The sequence below is a fragment of the Rattus rattus genome, chromosome 12 (assembly GCF_011064425.1).
Source record: "Rattus rattus isolate New Zealand chromosome 12, Rrattus_CSIRO_v1, whole genome shotgun sequence".
Taxonomy (NCBI): Eukaryota; Metazoa; Chordata; class Mammalia; order Rodentia; family Muridae; genus Rattus; species Rattus rattus.
The window spans coordinates 91,267,077-91,288,237 of NC_046165.1; the positions used below are offsets into that span (position 1 = coordinate 91,267,077).

General features: G+C 47.6%; 1 protein-coding gene across 7 annotated transcripts in view; it reads left to right on the forward strand.

Annotated features, from left to right (window-relative positions):
- The first annotated feature begins 12,657 nt into the window (after positions 1-12,657).
- Positions 12,658-21,161, forward strand: part of Kat6b (lysine acetyltransferase 6B) — a 169,202-nt gene continuing 160,698 nt past the window's right edge. The window contains exon 1 of one of the 7 annotated variants that reach the window (XM_032917785.1): positions 12,658-12,745. The gene's annotated coding sequence lies outside the window, so the exon portion shown is untranslated. Of the gene's footprint in view, positions 12,746-12,965; positions 13,060-13,719; positions 14,173-14,468; positions 14,497-16,180; positions 16,317-21,161 lie in introns of those variants that run through there. The other 6 variants (XM_032917781.1, XM_032917780.1, XM_032917786.1 and 3 more) reach the window with 6 other exon arrangements.

The following is a 21,161-nucleotide window of genomic DNA, read 5'->3' on the forward strand; positions in this document are numbered from 1 at the left end:
CCTTGATCTGACCTTGAATTTATTTTTTAAAATTAATTTTGTGTGTGTGTGTGTGTGTGTGTGTGTGTGTGTGTGTGTGTGTGTGTGTGTGTGTGTGTGTGTGTGTGTACACAAGTGTGTGTAGCTACCGGAGGAGGTCAGTGGTCAGATAGCCTGGAGCTGGAGTCCCAAGCGGTTCTGAGCCTCCTGGGATGGGTGCTGGGGACTGAACTGTTGGTCCTCTGCAGAGCAAGCAGTTCTCATCGTAGCTGCTGAGCCATCTCTCCAGTCCCCAACCTTATCCTCTTGACCTTCCTACTCCTTTCTAAGTGCTGTTAGAGGCATGAGCCACTATACCTAACCTAGCATTTTCTTTGATTAAAGAACTCTAATGGCAGCCAGGTACCCTTAATCCCAGCATAGACAGGTTGTCAACATTCCGAGTTCTAGGCCAGCCAGCACTGTCTCAGAAAGAGTATGGAGGTGCACACCTTTAATTCCAGAATTTGGGAGGTAGAAGCAGGTAGATCTCTGTGAGTTTGAGGCCAGCCTGATCTGTGGAGTGAATTCCAGGACAGCCCAGGGCTATACAGAGATACCCCATCTTAAAACAAAATATAATAATAAAATACAAACAAAAAAATAAAGTCAGAAGACCAGAGGCAAACATCTGCCTATTTGTGCACTGAAAGACTACGGGAGCACAAACCACACAAAAGCGTTCAGAATGAAGGCCGAGGGCATCCGGTTCAAAGAAAAGGAAATAAAATGGCCTTTAAACATGTGAAACGGAACACCTAAGTTCTAGTCACAGAAATGCAAATTGAGTTTTGATGGGATACCTCCTGTTGGGTGCGGTAGACCCTGTGACTGGTAGCTGGGGCAGCCCTCGAAACTCCCTCTGAAGGAAGTGACCTTAACTTTAAAATTCAAAACCGTAGGCCAGGTGGGTGCTGCAGGTTTCTGGTATTAGCCTGCAGCTGGTTGAGGCAGATAGGTGGAGAGTTCAAGTACAGCATGGGCTTTAGAGTTGGTCCCTATAGCAAAATGCATTTTTAAAAATAGGTTATTTTTATTTAGTTTTCATTGGTGTTTTGCCTGTATGTGTGCCTGTGTGAGGGTGTCAGAAGCCCTGGAACTGAAGTTACAGGAAGGTGTGAACTGCCATGTGGGTGAGTTGAACTCGGGTCCTCTCAATGGCTGAGCAATACTCCAGCCAGCCATCAAACTACATTATAAAAAGACGTATGGATAGTAGAAGATCTGTCATTCAGTGATACTCATCTCTGAAGGTAAATGTATTTTTAAAAAAGCATTAACAATATTTTTAATGTTTACTAATCTGGAAAGGGAAAAGAAAGTCTCATATGGTTACCATGAACTTAATACCTAGTCATTCTGAACACCTTGTATGTTTACTGGCTGTTACTACTTTTGTGAATTGCTCATGTTGGCTGTGTGTTCAGCTGAATTAAATATTTATTCTGAGAGGGGCCGGGTCTCACTATGTTATATGTTACCCAGGCTGGGCTTGAACTTCTGTACTCCAGTGATCTCCTCCTCAGCCTTCCAACTGCTGGGACAAGGGTGCTCAGCCATACCTGGGCTGTATATGAAAAATCAAAAACCAAAATACTGTTAAAATGTAATCTACGGGCTAGCCAGACGGCCCAGGGAGTAAGGCTGCTCGCTGCCCTCCAGGCCTAATGATCCCTGTTGATCTTGGGACCCACATGGTAGGTCACAGTCAAGCCCCGCACTGTCCCCTGGCCTACACACACTTGCCAGTGTGGTCTGCATGACCACTCACGAGTTTCTGCACACAGACAAATACCACCTAAGACAAACACATATTTAAAAGTGGCATATACCCGTAATCCAAGCACTTGGAAGATTGAGGCAGGGGGATCAGAAGTTCAGGGTTATACCAAGTTCAAGGCTTACCTGGGCTCTATGTAACCCTGTCTCAAAAACAAACAAACAAACAAACAAAGTCAGTTCTTCCATTTCTAGTTTGTCTCACAAAGACACAGACGGCTGTGAACAAAGGCATCGGTGAAGCACGGAAGGGCGCTGGGGCTCCCAGGGCCTCTGTTTCGCCGGGCACAGGGCAGTGGAGAGAGCCCTGGGTGCACTGAGCACGGCATTGGGGAGGGTGGAAAGTGGTGCTCAGACAACAGCAGCCCTTCTGCAGTTTCTGCGAGAGCACTGATGGTCTAGGGCCACCGTCCTTGGAGTGACTCCACAGCCCACTCTCCAGCCGGTGAGGTAATAATGGCGCTGGCCTGCCAGCCAGGAGCCTCATCAGAAGCAAGTCTATCCATTTGTGGAGACTTTGGCACGGTCTGCCTCTTCCTGCAGGCCTTTGCCCTGGGGTCTGCCTGGCCAGGAGGCAGGTTTGGCGAGGGATCCTGGGAAGGGAGGCTGATTACTGACTGCCTGGGAGAGTGAGCAAGAGGCTGGAGCAAGGCCTGCTCCACTTGAGTTTTGTGTGCCTGACGGCCACCCTCTAGTTGGTGAGTTCTTTCAGTAAGGCTCTCATTCACGTGCTGCCAAGACGTCCGCCACCTATCCTTGAGTTCACACAAAAATTAAAAGAAAAACAACAGTCCTGCTAATTTAGCAGCTTGGGAGATGCAGCTGGTGCGCTCTGGGCACCAGGGAGGCTGGCCTTCAGCCTTCTGCCTCCGGGTGAGGGAGGCATCCCAGGAGTTATTTTGTATCCTGTAGCTCAAGGCCCCATTGTGACAGCTGAGTGACTTAGCTGGCACTGTGGTATGGAGAATGACAAAGGTACAGAGCACAGGCAGCTTGGTTTGGGGATGGCACTGGGTGACGGGGGAGGGTACATGGCTGGCTTTGCCTAGGCCTCCTATGAGCCCTATTTAGACAGCTGCTGCTCAGGCCCAGCGGTTCTGCCCTCACTCACTCCACCTCCCCTGTGAAACGACCTTTTGCACGTCTTTTGCTGTCCAAAGAAAGTGGTATTTCCCGTATCTTTGCATTTGGTGTATGTGCCTGCCTGCTGGTCTGTCTGTCTATGTCTCCAGACCTATCTATGCCTGGCCTATGACAGTTGTTGTTTTGGTGACTTCCCGTAACACCTTCTTTTTCATGCATTACGTTTTAGGGCTCCTTCCTTCTATCCCTAGTGTCACCTCATCTCCCTAGGCTCTGATCTCTGATTTCCTGGTGCCAGCTTCCTCTTCCACTGATGGCCTGTGGTGCAGTGAGGACATAGGCTCCTCACATCTGCATCTGTCAGTGATGATCTCAAAAGTGCAGTCCTGAGCTCCTGAATTCCCAGAGAAGGCCACTCTTGGGGAGGAATGGCTTCAGCAAGCCTCCTGGAGGGGCAGGCAGAATGTAATGGTAAAAAGCCCGGCTGGGAATACTGACCTCCCACCAAGCACTCAGCACCTCGGGTCACAGTTTCCTTGTCTGTAGGGCAGGGGATAATAGCAGTATTTAAACTAGATTGTTGTGGGGATCAAATGAGCCAATTCAGGGAAATCACTTAGCTTTGTAAGTATGCCATGAGTGTTAGCTATTATTAACAACATTGTTACACCAGACACTTTAAAGCCATGCTCAGCAAATGTGCTCCTGCAGTCCACTTCAGAAGCCCAAGTTCTCACACTGTTTATCCTCAGAGGTTTTGAGTGGAGCCACAGAATTGCACAACACCATGCCAACGTCATTCCCCCAACTCCTTTAATTGATGAGAATAAATCGTGCTTCTCTTAGCTGTCGTGTAAATCAGCCCCTAGGTCATTAGCCATTTCTTAGAGCTCCAAGACTAGACCTAGAAGCTGCCAATTGAGTTTTGAACAGATTCAAGGCAGAATTTATTTCTCTTTCCCTTGAGATGAAGACCTATTCCCAAGCAACATCCATATTTCCAAAACCTCCCTTCACAGTGAAGAGAAAACGAGTTATTTTGAAGTCAGGAAGCCAGTTTCTGTGATAGTTCATTTCGCGGTGCTGTGGCAGATGTCTGGAACCAAGCTGAGTGGAGTGGCGTACCTAGGAGGTAGAGGCTGGTTTGAGACCAGGCTGGGATGTGTAGCAAGAACACGTGCCAAAACAAAAATAAAAACTGGTACTGTGATCTGTAAGGACCAGACATTTAGGTATGGAAGGGCAAAAAGGTATCTTTAAAAATGGTTTGGAAACCTCGAGTTGGTGGCACACACTTTAACCTCAGCATTTGGGAGGCAGAGGCAGGCAAATCTCTAAGTTTGAGGCCAGCCTGATCTATAGAGCCAGTCCAGGACAGACAGGGTTATACAGAGAAACCTTGCTCAAAAAGAAAAAAAACCCAAAGCAAACAAACAACAAAGTATTTGTATTGCTTCTCATTGTTTTGGCTAAGGTCAGGGATACAGATGTACTTGTGGTGGATTGCATTCAGGAGTATGTGTGAACACCACCACCTGCTTGCCATATTAGATAGACTTCATTATCTGGTTAGCTTAATGCAGCTAAAGCTTATTCTCCTTGTAGCAAGTCAGAGCTGTGGAAGCTTGTTCAGTCCCTCAGAAGTCCAGTCAGAGCTGTGGAAGCTTATTCAGCTCCTTAGAAGTCCAGTCCAAACAGAGTTAGGCTAACTTGTTTCTCCTTGTAGCAAGTCGGAGCTGTGGAAGTGTATTCAGCTCCTCAGAACTCCAGTCAGAGCTGTGGAAGCGTATTCAGCTCCTCAGAAGTCCAGTCAGAGCTGTGGACTGTATTCAGCTCCTCAGACGTCCAGTCCAAACGGAGTTAGGCTAACTTGTTGCTCATCCTATGAAGCCCATAGCTTCTGAGATGTTACTGACGATAAGGAAGAGAAGAGATGGAAAATGGGTCAGTTTAATTCTTTTCCTTTCTGGGTGAGTCTCTGTCTGATCTATGTGTAGTGTATGTGTGTGGCGTGTGTACCCTGGAAGGCCGGGGAAGGACACTGAGTGTCTTGCTCTATCACTACTCTCTACCTTCATCCTTGGAAACAAGGTCTCACCCTGGACTGGAAGCTCGGCTGGTGGCCAGCCAACCCCAGGGATCCCCTGCCTCCTCCCCGCAGCACTGTGGCTCAGGTGTCAGGTGCCTGCTGTCCTGTCATGCTGGTTATTTTCACAGGGGCGCTGTATTCTCTCGCTTGCACAGTAAGCACTCTTAACCACCGAGCTATCCCCCAGTCCCATATTTTCTCACTGTAGAACTAGCCTGGCCTTCAGTTTACAAGGCTCCTGCTTCAGCCTTAGGTGCTGGGTGGGACAAAGGCATGTGTTACCTTACCCTCGTCATTAAACTCTTGACTCCAAAGGTAAGTTGCATTGCCTTTTGTTCTCATCACCGGTGGGATTGGTCCCAGGCCCTAACCCTATGGAGAAGAAAGCACTGATACCCGAGGGAACACACAGAATAACTTGGGGACAGTAGTCTTGTTGTCACAAGGCTGGCTACCGTGTAGACTACGGTAATCTGCATTTGCCGCTGTTAGCTCAAGTCACCAGTGCTGATTCAGGAAGCAAACTCTAGGGATTATTATGGACTCTTTACTAAGGGCAACCACTGGATATGTAGCAGAAGAATGGAAGGGAAGGAACACGATCTCAGTCCCTACTACTAGGTTCACCAAGTCCTATCGACCACCAAGGCCAGGCACAGGAAGCAGCTTAGTAGGCAGCAAATTCCAGAAGGGGCGACTGGAGTAACTGTAAAAGACAGGAGCTACTCCAGATGCATTACTTTGGATCTCTCAAAGGGAAGAGCTGAGATGGCTGCTGTATACATTCATAGAAGAAAAGTAGCAACACTCATAGTATATACTAATATATATACTATAATATATATATATAATGTTGAGGTATTAGTGTCCTTTTGGTTATGAGCCTTAGCCGTTACTTGGCTGAGCCACATCTATGTGGCCTGGAGACAGGGCCTTGCTGAGTAGCTCTGGGTGCAGGACCTCAGTGTGTACAGCAGACTGGTCTCAGATTTACAGAGATCTGTGGCCTCCCTAGTGCTAAGATGACAAGCATGAGTCTCAGCTACGCCTGGTGGGCAGGGCTGCAATCCCAGTTACATGTGGTGCTGAGGCCAGAATTTCAAGGCCTACCTAGGCCTTGTCCCAAAAAGAATGACACTGAAAATAAAACCAAGGAGCTTGGAAGCTAGTGTGATGATAAGATACCATTTGCTAGCATAGACGAGGGCCTGCTTTCAATTCTCAGTACCACTGAAAATGGAAATAAAAACCCCCATAGGTTGGAGAAACGGCCCAGCGGTTAAGCGTGTGTGTTGTGAATTGCCCTTATGGAGGACCAGAATCCCCAGCACTGAAGTGGGTGGCTCACCATCACCTAGTCCAGTTCCAGAGGCTCAGATGTCGGCTTCTGGCCTCCAAGCACCTGTACTCTCATGCACATCCTCAGTACCCACATACACATAAGTAAAACTAAAACACGGGCTTGGGGATTTAGCTCAGTGGTAGAGCACTTGCCTAGCAAATGCAAGGCCCTCCGCTTCAAAAAAAGGGACATGTTTATAGACAATAACAATAACTGAGGGCTAGACAGACGAACGCGGTTAAATGACAATGCTTTTGCAGAGGTCTGCGTTTAGTGCCTGGCACCCACGTGGTGGCTCACGACCATCTGTAGCTCTCATTTCAGGGAATTCAGTGCCCTCTTCTGGCGTCTCAGGCATCGGCATGGATTCAGTACTTGACATAAATTTAGACAAAATACTCATACATATAAAATAAAGTAAGTCTTAAAAACAAAACAACCAACCTTCCTTTTCTGTGAGGTAGTAAGTCTTTTTTTTTTTTTTTTTCTTTTTTCCGGAGCTGGGGACCGAACCCAGGGCCTTGCACTTGCTAGGCAAGTGCTCTACCACTGAGCTAAATCCCCAACCCCGAGGTAGTAAGTCTTATGCGGACAGCAGTATGGCACAGTTCCCAGCATATGGTAGATGCTTGATAAGTATTTGCTAAATAAATGAGTAAATTTAATCAAGAAAGTTTTTTTTCTCTGAATTTTATATTTTATTAGAACATGTATCCCCTTTTTGCCTTTTTTTCTCTTTTATTGGATATTTTCTTTATTTACATTTCAAATGTTATCCCCTTTCTCAGTTTCCCCTCTGGCAACTCCCTAGCCCATTCTTCCTCTCCCTAAGAAAGTTTTTTTAAATTGGTGTTGGTAGTTCATGTTTATAATTTCCAAACTGGGAAATCTAAGGCAAGAAGATTGCCTTGTGTTGGAGATCAGTCTGGGCTATAGTATTGACACCAATCGGAAAAAAGCCAAACAAACCAAGAAACAAAACATAACTGATTTTTAGAAGTTCTTTACACATATAATCTAGATATGGATATTCTGTTGTCTACACAATTGTTGAGTTACAGGCCAGCCTTCTCAGACAATGTGCATCTATGTCTAGCAGTGTCCCATGTTTTCACAGAGTTGATGACACAGGCTCTAAGCTTCCCTCCTCAGCCACAGGACACCTGTGCAGCCAAGCATCTCGTCATTCAGGTCAGCAGCTTCTTCACTGAACTTCACCCTTTTACGCTCCATCCTAAGGAAGGCCAACGGGGTGAGACTGTGAGCCATCCTGCTAACTCAACAACTCTCTTGTAGAAAGACATACTTGACTTCCAAATAACAAGCTTTGATACAGAATTCCACAGGGAGTGCAGGGATGGCTCCGCTGATAAGAGCATTCACCTAGTATACAGAAGGTCCTAGCTTCAGTGTGCAATAGCACACCAAAAATAAGACTACAGAATTACAAGTGCCTTCAGGGACCTTTTCTTTAGTGCAAGCTGGCTTGGACTCACCTAGCCTGCCTAGAACTGTGCTTAGTTTTGTTTGATATAAGCCCAGCCTTGTGGGTGCTGGACTTATAGGAGAGCCCCTACAACCAGCCAGCTTGGTTGGTTAAATAAAGATCTGTTAATCTAAAAGCTATCTTTAAATACACATTAAACCTCATAAGCCTGACGATTTCCTATACAGAGTATTATGTAAGTATGTAAGTTTGCACAGGATGCTTTGAAAAGATGCTAGTGGGGACTGGGGACTTAGTATACTATGGTAGAGTCCTTGCCTTGAGTCTGAAACCTGGTTCCTTCCTGCAGCCGTAAATGGATAAACTTGGGGTGGAGACGCACACCTTTCCTCATCACTTAGGAGGTGAGAGTAGAAGGCTCAGAAATTAGACTGAAGGCAGCAAGTTTTAGGCCAGCCTGGGTTATGTAAGGACCAGTCTTATTTACACAAAATTAGTTTTTAGTGTGAATGTATGTAAATGTAAGCATATCACATGCACACAGGTACCCACAAAGAGGAGAGAGTTGGATTATCTGGGACTGGAGTTAAAAGTGGCTGTGCCTAGTGTGGATGCTAGGAACTGAACTTGGGTTCTCTGCAAGAACAAATTCTTTTAACTACTGAGCCAACTTTCCAGCTCCAGTCCTCCCTTATTAAAAACAAGAGAAAACGAGGAAAAACCCTACCTCCAGATTTACTTAGCTTCTGGAGAGACTTAGGGCAAAGGTTGGGCTAACACTCCTCAGATGATTCTAAATGTGGCATGTGTAAAAATCATGTAGGAATTGCTTCAGGGAACCTCCATAGAGTAAGGGATGAGCAGGCTGGTGGTCTGTACAGGAGAAAGAGTAATTAGGAAAAACTGATCACAAGATTGGGCCAATGCTTTTATTGATTTGGTCCTTAACAAATGCTATGCTTTATACAGACCAGGGCTACAGTGGGGACCAGAACCCTGTGGGCCCTGCACAGGCCAGGAAAAACTGACAGAGGAAGCAGCAGCTTAGCCTAGAAGTGATGAGTCCTTCAAGGTCTCTGTCAGATAAAGTAGGGAGTGAGGGCACTGCACAGAGAGCAAGGGAGCTGGCCACCAGTCAGAGAGGAGTGTTGGGCATAGTCCTCCATTGGCTCACTGGTTTCAGACTTGATCCAGAATGCAGGATCAAGGAATGCAAGGATTAAAGGATTTGAAAGCTTTTTAAGGTATGGAGGTGAAACTTACATCTCAGTTCCTGGAGGCTGAAGCAGGCAGATTTTGGAATTGGAGGTCAACCAGAGAGAGATGCAGTGAAGTCTATGCTAGCCTGTTTCAACAAACAAAAGGAAGCAACCAATCAGTCACAAAGCAGGAAGGCACGTATGAGGTGTGGGGTGATATCATCTGAGGTTAACTTGGGTTCCTTTACAGAGCTTGACTTTATTAAATCATTTAGTGATTGACTGATAACCTCTTGTGTCTATGACTATTGAGATCAGATGTTGGAACTCTGTGGGTACCCATTCCTAACTAGTCCCGGCAGTTTGAAGGGTTGCATAGGCTAATGCTATTTTAAAAAATTATTTATTCCATGCCCATTGGTTGTATGCTCATGTGAGGGTGTTGGACAGCCCCCCCCCATCTGTTGCTATTGATAGATGTAAACCGCTATGTGTGTGTTAGGAATTGAACTTGGTCATCTAAAGGGTACTCTCTTAACAATTACACCATTTCTGTAGTCTTAGGCAAATGCTTTCTAAGGGCCTAACTCAAGGTATGTAGAGTTCATCAAAGGCTTGGTCCTGGATAAGTCAGTTCAAGGTCTTTCTGCCTGCTGCTTCCTTACCTACTTTCTCCCAAATCAAAGTGTATATGTCTGAGTACTTCTTATTTAGCTGTCTGACTTGTTTCAGAGCAAGTAAACAAGCCCCAAAGATCAAAATCCCTGTGGTTCCCTTAGGATCCTCTCCCACCTACTCTGCACTTTTGTGTTAAAGCTCAAGACACATGGGTCACACATGGAATCATTCTAGTCCTGATTCTGGCTAAGAAAGTCATGGAATTATTTCTGTTGAGGGCGAAGAATTCAGCCTAGGCTAGCAGTTCTCAAATTCAAAAACTGAGAATTTCAATATAAGTCTTGAGCTAACACTGTTGATCTGGGAGACCATTCCAGAACTACTGAATCAGAGCGTGGGTCGGGCCAAGGATGGTATCTGGGAAGCGTCCGGTCATTCTGACTCCAGTGATCTGTGCACTGCACTAAACAGCACAAACAGCTGCCAACGGCTGGCAAAGGATAGCTGTTTTACAGTGGTGGGGATAGGTGAGATAAGATGCTAGTTTATAACGGTGCAGAATGTATACTACGCTTGGTTTTCAATTCTAGCTATTCCTGGGTTAACTTAATTGAGCTATTTCACTCAGCAGAAACTTGAGATGCCACAGATAAGAAAGAGGTTTAAGAGTAAGCAGTAAGTATCTCTGGCTGCTTCTCTGTTATCCTCAGCCCTACTTATCTGAAGAGGCAGATTTATCAAAGGACAAGTAACCCTCCAGGGGAATAGCAGTGGGAAAACTGTGTTCCCTTTTCTTGCCACACCCGTTGGATGATTTTGTTAGGAAAAGAAACTATGTTTCTGTTTTTTGAGTTTGCTAGCTCCTGGAGCTATAGTAGCACAGATTTAGGCAAACATCGACCTATTTTTTGCTGTTTCTCTTGTTCTCAGAGTGGGGGGGGGGCTTGAACCTTGAGCATTAAACAAGTTCTTTAAAGAGTCTGTTTACTGTGATGCTCTGGAAATCCTTGTGCTGTGCGCTGTGAGTTCAAAGGCCTGGGCTTCATCCCCAGCACTGTGACAGCTCTAAGTGTTAGGGTTTCCTTTTGGGTGGCAGTGGGAATGAGTGAACGGAGACTTGGGTTCTTACTGTTCTTACTTGTATCTTTATCATACTTGGTGTGAATATAGAGATCTAGAGTTTTAAACTTTGTTTTAAAGACATGGTTTATTTTATTGCTCCAGATAAGATGCAGTTAGAGGGTTGGGTTGGTGGTTTACTATCTGTAATTCTATCAATTGGGAGTCCTCAAGTAGGAGGACTGCTTGAGGCCAACTGGTCTACAGAGCAAGACTTTGTCTTGTCTCAAGAAGAAAATAAATGTCAACCCAAGGGACCAAGATGTAACTTTAAAAAAAAAAAAGTGCATCTGGGCAGACTATCAGAAATGCTACAAAGCAAAACAGCAGGGCTAATGAGTCAGCCAATATCCTTAAATTTACTTTGTAACTTCTTGGAGAATAAAATTCCTAGCACTTGTATTATGGGATGGGGGGAGAGCACACCTTATAAATGCCCTCTCTTTGAAACAATCTAAATGAACTAATTAGTTAAGGACTAATGGCTTGTAAAAACTCTCCTTGAGCAAGTTATTGAAGATCCTAAATGAAACAGACAGGAAGAAACTTAGAAAACCCAACCCCGGGCTTCCTTCATCAGTAATATAACTCAAAAGTTGCCAAGCCAATCAGTGGCTGAGTTTACCTTGTGTTTTGTTTCCCTGGGCTGAGCCTGAGAGTGCCCAGATTTAATCTAAAGAGGTTTGTTTTAAAAACTAACAACCAAGTAATAAAACACCTATAAAAGAGGTTTATAATGGAACTGGTGACAGTTCTGAGTGTAATGTTACACCTCTTCTGCTCCCCCCTCCTTTTTTTTTTTTTTTTTTTTTTTTTTTTTTTTTAAATCTTTTATTCACCTCTGCCCTTTGTCTTGGCTTCTTCTTCACCTTGCTGCCAAACACAGAAGCAGGGGAGCTTGCATACCATAGTAGCCTTTGTGTATTTTTGTCTGCATGCGCAGGGATGCTGCTGCTGTGTCTGAGATAGGAACCGAGGTTGTTGGTTCTAACAAAGTACCTACATAGTTGAACAGTAGTTTCTAATGGGGAGTCGAACACCGCTGCAATAGTGTCAGTGGCATAAAAATGTGAGTCATTCAGGGCAGGGAGACTGAAATTCCTACTCCTTGACATCCTACATCTCCTCATCAGGGGCCCCAAGAACATCCTGATTCAAGGACAGAACTTGAGGCAACAGGTGGTTTTACCACCCCGGCCACCACACGGGGAAACTTGACTTTCCCAGGGACATAGTTTTGTTTCCCTTCTTGCCAGTGGTCTGGGAAAGGGAAACGTTCAAACTCTGTAGGAGGAGCCTTTTCTCAAGTCCACCTTTCTCATACTCTCAAGTATCTCTTACCAGCATCCCACCCAACTCTGGGGAGAGTAGGGACGTTTTCTCCAGAGTTCGGAGGGCGCTGCAAGGCATGTGGGCAGCTTTCGAGTAGCCTTGCCTAGGCGGCCAGAGGATCCCCCGGCCTCCCTCGTATGGGCCTCAGGAACTCCGGGGGCCCAGGGGAAGCCTGGAAAACCGAACTTCGCCATCAGCTTTCCTTACAGTGCTGGTTGGAGACGAGGAAAGGGCCCCCCAGCGGTCGCCCCCAGCCCAACCCCCTGCCCCTTTGCCATCCAGCTGCACAGTCTAGGAAGCACCCAGATCGCAGCTCTGAGCTCGCCAGCCTCCCGCAGGCCGGGAGAGGGCATCCTGAGGGGCAGCTTCCCTCTCCAAGCCTGCATCTGACATCCCCACTCCCACCCGAGGATGCCTGTCCGCAGTCGCTGAATGTCACTGCTCCCTCTTCCTCCTGATCAGGGTAGACACAGCTCCTGAGGCATCCCCCACCCCAAAACTGCCGCGGTCGCCCGAGGGTACAAGGCCGGGGAGAAGGACGAAGTTTGGGGCCCACGGCGGCGGGAGGGGGGGCGCGTTTAAGAAGACCGCACCTCAGTCCCAGACCTGGCGGACACACTCCCCGCCCCAAAACGGCCTAGGCATCCCCATCCTCTCGGACACCGGCATCCCCGCCCTCCCCCGAGGGCGGTGAGCGGAGCCCCCCGGGGCGGAGGCAGGTACCCCCGGGGCGGAGACTGGGGCGGGCGGGGTCCGGGCTGCGCCCCCGGCCGGGCCAGGCGGGCTAGCGGGCGGCGCGGGGGGAGCGGGGCTGGGCGGCGCTGCCTCGGGCTCTGTGCGCTGCAGCCCGGAGCCGAGGAGGAGGAGGCGGAGGAGGAGAAGGAGGCGGCGGCGGTGGGTCCCGGGCGGGGGGAGCGCGGCGCTGCGGACCCGGGCGGCTGGCAAAGGACGAGGCGGAGGCTGAGGAAGGCAGCGGGGAGACCCGGTCTGCAGCAACAAAGGGCAGCAAGCGATTGGCCGGGCTGCAGGCGAGGTTAGCCGGGGACCGGGGTGGCCGGAGGCAGCGGCGAATGGTGCACGTGCTTGCAGACACGGGCGAGTGCGGAGCCGGGGGTGCACGCCCGGCGGGTAGGGGGCTTGCTCCCCCTCCGTATGGGATGGCGAAGAGGCTGCAGCGAGATCGTTCCGCCTGCACCCGGCCTGAGGCTGGCAGGGTAGGGGGTATGTGAGGGGGGTAGGATGCGAGCCAGGGGGCGGGCGAGTAGTCGCCCGGGACGGGACAGGAGAGAGGGTGGAGGAGGGGGCTGGATGGAACGCTCCGGGCGGCGCGCCCGTCCGCGCGTTCCTCGGCGGGAGCAGGCGACTGAGAACCTCGAATTTTAACTTCGCGTGCCCGCCCGCGCGCGCCCGCCTGCGCCCACCCCTAAATCCTGCGGCCGCCGCCAGCGATCAGCTCTCACACAAACTTTAGCTGCGGGCTAGGGGCTTTGGGGTTGAGTGGGGGAGGGGAGAGGAAAAAGGCTCCTGATTGGCGTTGTGTACAACCAATAAGGCCAAGCGCCTCTGCTGCGCCTCGATCCAATCCATTTCTAGAGGTAGAGGGGGCGGGTAGGTGGAAGTAGAGGTGGCGCGGTGTCTGTGAGAGAGGAAAAGGGCTGGACCAATAGGTGCCCGGAAAAGGCGGGCCCCGCGGTCTGTTGATTGGTACTGGCAGTCGACCCTCCCTCGGGGTGGTGCCGGAGGTGGGGGGGAATGATGGGTCGAGAGGTGTGTCTATGTGGAGGCGAGATGACCGGCAGGAACTTGCCCCAATGGGGGGCAGAGTGTTTAGTTAGCGGGTGACGGACAGACCCGTAGGCCAACGGTTGGCCTTAAGTGTTCGTGGTCTCGTCCAATGGAACGGCGCCGGGGCGGGGCCGCGGCTCGGGTTTAATGAGACTCCATTGGGCTGTAATCAGTGTCATGTCGGATTCATGTCAACGACAACAACAGGGGGACACAAAATGGCGGCGGCTTAGCTCCTACCCCTGGCGGCGGCGGCAGCGGTGGCGGGCGCTACGGCACCTCCTCCAGGCGGCAGCCGTGGCTTCTTTCTCAGGCAGCTTCAGCGCCCCCGGCAGGCGCGGTGGTGGTGGCGCGCGGCCAGGTCTGTCACCCACCCCGCGCGTTCCCAGGGGGAGGAGACTAGGCGGGCGGGGGACCGACGGGGGGTTGCCGGGGACCCTCGATGCCCCTCCCACAGGCCTCTGCGCGAGGGTCACCGCGGGGCCGCTCGGGGTCAGGCTGCCCCTGAGCGTGACGGTAGGGGGCGGGGGAGAGGAGGGAGGAGGAACTAGCTCCGCCCCTGGCCGAGCCTACGGGGGTAAGGGGCGGGGCTCAGGAGTGGGAGGGCGGGGCAAAGCCAGGCTGGGCGGGGCAGAGGAATCCTAAGGCATGGGCTGGGAGGGGATTTCTGTGCAAGAGTGAACTGGTAGGATGGTTGGAAGGGTCGGACGAGGGCGTGGGCAAGATTGGAGAATTGAAGAGATAGGAAACGGGGGTTGTAGAAACAGGTGTAGAAGGGGGTGTAGGGAGGGGCGAGGTTTTGGTGAAGTGGGAAGGGCTGTGTGAGGGTTGGTGAAGTGTTGCAGACTGACGAGATTGCATTTAACTTGGGGCACACTGAGGATGAATTTGGGTGTGGTGGATGAGTTGAGAGAGAGCATTGCTGAGTGGGTATTGGTTCGTCCTGGGGATAGGTTCATGAAGCCGGTACAATTTCTTTGATGGGATAGAAGTATCAGGCTGAATCCTAATGTTGGCGTAGGATAGCGGTTTGCTGGCCCTTTGGTAAATGAAACATTAAGAAAATGGAAGGATGGGTTGTTAAGTTTGGGAGACTTTCTAAGGTAGCAGAAAAGACTTTAATGGGGAGGGAATGGGAGAGAGGCTGCTTGTAATTTGCAAAAGTATATTAGAACATTTCATCGGGACAGGTGATGCAGAATTAGGGGAAGGCTGCAGCTGTGGAGGTGGGCAGCACTGGGAAATAGGTCTGGGTACTATAATTTGATGGACTGTGTCCTCAGGCTTCATTGTGCCAAGAAAGGTGTTTTGGAGACTTTAATTTTCATAGGCTGGGGTTGTTAGGAGTAAAGTTGAGCCAAGTCTTGAAGGTGTGGCAGGAACAGGGAGAACCCAGAGTGGCCCTTGGAAGAAACATGGAGGCTTGCTACTGTGGGCAAGGACGTTTGGTATTTTTTTAATTTGGTAGCAATTTGGGTTGGGCACAGTTCAGGGAGTGAAGGGAATTGGCAGAGTAAAGACAGAAGAAGGCCATATTAGTGACCTATGCACCATGGAGGAGTTTGAACACTTGTGGTTGGGAGAGAACGTTGATGTGAGAGTAGTTATGAAGGGGCAGTGATAAAGAATCACACTTGTCAGAAATAGCTAAAGAGACTCAGGGAACAAAGTACACTTGGGGTGGAGAGACCAGGAAATTCAAGTAAAGAGAGGATGGGCAGAATTGTATGGCCAAGAGGTAGAAGTAACAAATGGAACTTAGTTGTATTACTTTGTATTCCAATAGAGTGTGTACATGTGCATACACACACATGTAAATGTATGCATACACATTTTGTGCATGTGATGCATACAAGCGTGCATAAATCCAGAGGCCAAGGCAGGACATAGAAAATCTTCCTCTATCCCTTTACTACCTTATTGCTTTAACATAAAGTCTCTTAAGAAGTGGAAGCTGGCCTTTTTGCTAGGCTGGCCGGTCTGCCATCAAGCTCTTAGAGGCTGCCTGTCTTTGCTGGGATTACAGGCAATCTAAACTGTGCTCAGCTTTTCACATGGGTACTGGGGATACGAACTCAGGTCTTCATGCTTTCCGTGCTGTGCACAATGAGCCCTCTACCCAGCCCCAATAAAGTATATTTTAGAAAGTACATCCTTCCTCATACTTAATTTTCTGATGTAACTCTAAAACATTTGATTGCTTGCTTATTAGAAATTAATTATACATGTAGCAGAATAAATGTGAGCTGTTCTGTTTTTAAGAAGTAATGAGTAAGGAACCTATAATCTTTGGTTATCTTTGGCTTCTGAGGTCAGCTGAGGTAGTAGGTAAGAAAGACCCTGTGTTTAAATAAGCAAACCAGGAAATAAGGAAGGAAATTGTTAACTTAAAGGAGGGATTTAGGTGTGACAGGGTCAGCTGAACTTTTACCTTTTGGCTGCACCTCTGTGTTTTGTCTTAAGGACTAATGAACTACTTGTGGAAACAGGTGGAAGCTATCTGAGGTAAGACATTATGTGCATGGAAAGTAATCGGTGGGTAGAGCAAATTTGACACAGCATCTTGTTTGTTTGTTTAGAGACAGGGCTTCTGTGCAGCCTTACTGACAAATGATTTTAATATGCTTTATGACTTTGTTTTTATCAGTTATTGAGTGTGTGTGTGGGCACGCTCATATGTACACGCTCATGTGGGCACGCTCATGCGTGGATGCTCATGTGTGTACTTGTACAAACGCCCACCCATTGTACACTGGCGCAGAACACGTGTGTGCTCTGATTTCTTCACCACGTGGGTTCCAGGTAGCAAACTCAGGTATGCCAATAGGTGCCTTTACTTCCGTGAGCCCTGTCACTGCCCCTCTCTTGGCCATTTCATTTCCCTGTTAGAAGTTTTAACCAAGTGTCTGGCTTGTAGTTTCTGAGCTAGTTTTGTAAGTCATAGACCTTTGATTTCCACACGCATAGGAATAGCTGCATTTGTATCTAGAGAAGGTAGTTTGGGGAAGGTAGGATGTGGGTTCTAGTGATGTCGGTGCTTATAGAATAGGAGATTTAGGGCAGAGGAACATGATTTTCATGTTCTCTATTCTGTCGTTGCTGGGTATTTTGTTGTTGGTTTGCTCCAAGCATCTCAGTGTACATCTTGTGCACAAGTGCACACGTGTCTTGAAGGTGGAGTCCAAGAGTTGCATTGCTGGTGCCATGCCCTGCTCTGTGATTGCTGCCTCAGCAGCATCAGCCTTTCTGGCTTTGGGTGAGGAGCCAGCTGTGTGGTTACCCTAGCCAGAGCCTGTATTTGTCCTACTGCTCGCTGCTTAAACTGTTTCCCAAGAAGGCTTGCTCCTGTCGCCTCCTTTTTCTTTCCAACTTTCAGACTCATTAGCGAGTAGTAAGCAGGTTGAACAGCTTTTCATGTATCAGTCATTTGACTCTCCTCATTTGTAAAGCTTGCCCTCTGTCCCATCTTTTAATTTGAAACTGGGTCTTTTATTACTACTTAGAAGTTCTTTTTTAAAAAGTGTTGTTCTTTAACTATTTGTTTACATTTATTTAGTGTGTGTGTGTGTGTGTGTGTGTGTGTGTGTGTGTGTGTGTGCGCTCGCGTATGTGCAGTGTGTGCATGTCTGCGTGTGGGCTCATGCACCATGACTTGTGTGAAGGTCAGAGGACAACTTTCGAGAGTCTGTCCTCTGGGACAGACTCTTCCACAATATAGGTCCCTGGGACGGAAGTCAGGTTCAGCAGGTTGGGTGACAAGTACCTTTATGCTTTGCTACCATGTTGACCTGGAAGGTCTTTATTTGCTGTGAATACAAGTCCTCTGTCCTATGTGTATGTTACAAATACATTTTCTACCCTCTGGCTTTTCTTTTCGTTCTCTTTATGATGTCTTTCAATGAGCCAAAGTTCTTAATTTTAATGGAGCCAGACTTATTGGTCTTTTCTTTATGGGCAGTGCCTTTTGTGTCTTAGTTTAAAGACTATTTCCCCACCCTGAGGCCAAAACGTTGGATCGTCTATGGAGTATTATCTCCTGACTTTGTAAGATGTACCTGAGTACCCCGCACTCTTCCTGACCCCAGCCTTGCCACTGCAAACCTCTGCTTGCTGTTCTTCACGATTTTCTGTTCTCTGTCTTGAGTTTTCACTCGCCTAGGCTATAGCTAAGGGCCAGGCGCTGCTTTCCCCAGTCTCTTAGGAGAGTGGTCATATAGACAGAAGCTTGGCTGGACGAGATTTTACAGGCCTCCAGCTGACTGCATTACCCTTGCCCTTTTATGAGTAGCAGTTTATTGTGCCCCCGCCCTGGCTCTGCCACTGGCCTTGCTGCCTTCATATCTCTTATCTCAGTGATTCCGCTTAATAGTTCTGTAAAACATGCCTGTATTCTCACTTTTACACACGAGAACTTGAGACTTAAATGGATTTACTAACTAACATGCCCAGTGTCCCACAGTTTAGTTAGCTAGCAATGTGGAAACTGGACCGCAAACTTTCTAATGTACTTCTTTTAAAAAACAAACAAACAATTGTTTTGAAACAGGATTTCACTGTGTAGCTCTGGCTTTCCTGAAACTCTGTAGACCAGGCTGGCTTTGAACTCACAGAGCTCCACCTGCCTCTGCCTCCCTGGGGCCCCACTGCTGGCTGATAGAAATAACCTTCCTCTGAGAGTGTTTGCCAGTGTGTGGGTGCACCCGAGGCTATCACTGGGGGAGGCCTGGTGTTGACAGTGTGGTGGTCTCCTGCATCACTGTCTACCATGTATATTGAGGTAGGGTCTCTTAGTTGAACATAGAGCTCACTGATAAAGCTACAGCTCGCTGTTCCCACCTGCTTTTTGTGTGGACTCTGGGACTTGGGACAAGTTCTTTACCTCATCTTCTCAGCCTTCAGAATCATCTCTACAAATCAGATGACTTCATTTTTAGAGGCAGGCTCCCATGTGTCTTAGCTGGCCTTGAACTGATGTTTGTGCCTTCCACTCCCCCAATGCTGGCTTGTGAAACACCCAGCAGATTATTTCTTAATACATTGTTCTCTGTCATTAAAAACCGAATAAAGTTGACTTGCAATTGGAGAGAAACTTAGGATTGAATAGAAAAATGTTAATGCTGGAAACACTAAATGTGGTTGATTATTTTTAAGTGGAAATGCTTAGTTACTGTAATTACTCATCAGTGCTGGCTTCAAAGGCCCATCCGACTTGAGCTGACTTCTCATCTTGCCTCAAATCCTCCCTTTTACAAGGGATCAGATTTCCTGCGATGCTCCTAACAGTGTGATTAGATTTTAGAGACTGAAACTATGGAGCACTTAAATGCGGGAAGGACTGTGCAAACCTAATTCATGGCTTCAGCCAGGAGGCTTGGGACCTGTCCCTACTAATTTATGATGATGATGTTGAAACTAATCTTTGCTAGGGATTACGGAAGCCGTAATAGTTTATTGATGGTTCAGTTATTGTTTGTTGAAGCAGATTTACACAATTATAGTTTAATGATATAACAAGGGTATTGTCAACTAGGAGAGCATGACAGGAAAACTTAAACTTACAATTCATATAATATGTATTAGTTGAAATGATCATTTTCATGGTGATTTAGCCTCTTAGAAATCCTTAGAAAACATTATTAGCTTATGAATTGAAAACTCTATGTTAATGAATAGTGGGAAAGGACTTAGTATTCCTCTAAAAAGATTGGGAATTAGAAATTCAGTCCAGCTAGCATGCATTGACTGCATTAGACTGGTAAATTTCATCTAAACTAGATTGATGTTTGGAGGGATGAAATGCTGCTTGCTCTGGTTCCTTTGTCGCTCCTCCATTGTAGTGACTAGCCATTGCCAAAATGACTCACGTTTTAAACGACTGTGTGAGTGTGCACACTCCAGCACTGTATATGTGTACTTTGCTTTCGGTGTCATGTGTTCCTGCCTCACCTATTTGGTGTGTCATGTTTAGGTGTCACTGCCACACTTAGTCACAGCTAACTTTTTCTCTTCTGTCTTTCTCTTACTCTCATCCCCCCACCCCATGGTTTTTTTTGTCTTTGCTGTGTAGCTAAACTGGACTCAACCTGAGATCCCCTTATCTCTGCCTCCCAGTTCCTTATGTAGTCTAAGCTTGCCTTGAAGTTGAGATGCTCCTCTTAGCCCCCCAAATGCTGAGATTATAGGTGTCAGCCATTACACCATGAGTTCAAGACCATCCTGTATAGTAGGCTATAAAGTGAGTTCCTCTACACCCTAGGCTAGTGTCAGACACTGTCTCATAAAACCTAAACCAAATCAAGAAACCCCCAACAGGCGTGCATCCCTCCACCCAGTTGCAGCCCCGGAAAGTGGAGCACATAGAAATGAGCAAGCATGAGTTCTGGTCCTGTGTTAGTTTGAATGACAGTGGCTCCCATAGACTCATATGTTTGAGTGTGTGGTCCCCAGTTTGTAGGCCCAGTTGGGAAGTTAGAAGGCATGGTCTTGGAGGAGGTGTGTCACTGGGACCAGGTTTAAGGTTTCAGAAACCCATCTCATTACCAGTCCGTTCTCTTTGCCTCCTGCTGGCTGATGAGGATGTGCCAGTGCCGTACTCCTTACCACGGTGAACCGTGAGCCCCTCATGAAATACTTTCTTTTCTTTTCTTTTTTTGGAGCTGGGGACCGAACCCAGGGCCTTGCGGTTGCTAGGCAAGCGCTCTACCACTGAGCTAAATCCCCAAACCCTGAAATACTTTATTTTCTTTTCCTTCCTGTTTCCTTTTTTTTTTTTTTTTTTTTTTTTTTTTTTTTTTGGGTTGGGGAGGTTGTGGGGATGAGTTTTGAGACAGGGTTTCTCTGTGTAGCACTGGTTGTCCTGTTACTCTATAGACCAGGCTAGCCTCATACTCCTGCCTCTGCCTCTCTTCCTGAGTATTGGGATTAAAAGCATGCTCTTTCACCACCCGTCTTTTCTTTCTTCCTTTCTTCCTTTCTTCCTTTCTTCTTTCTCCCTCCCTCCCTCTCATTCATTCATTCATTCATTCATTCATTCATTCAGAGATAAATTCTCACTGTGAGTTTCTGACTGTCCTGGAACTCTCTATTTGTTCAGGCTGGCCTCAGCGATCTGTCTGCTTCTCTCTCCCACGTGCTGTGATTAAAGGTATGGACCATAATACCCAACATAGATACCTTCTTTTATAAGTTGCCTAGGTCATGGTGTTTTAGTCACAACAGTTAAAAAGTAATTAAGACAGTTCTAAGAACTGTACAATTGGTCAGTGCCAAAGGAGCATAATATAAGGAGGACATGAATTTCATAATGGTTAGGAAGCCAGGAATGTTCACCTAGGCAGAGGTGTGTAGCAT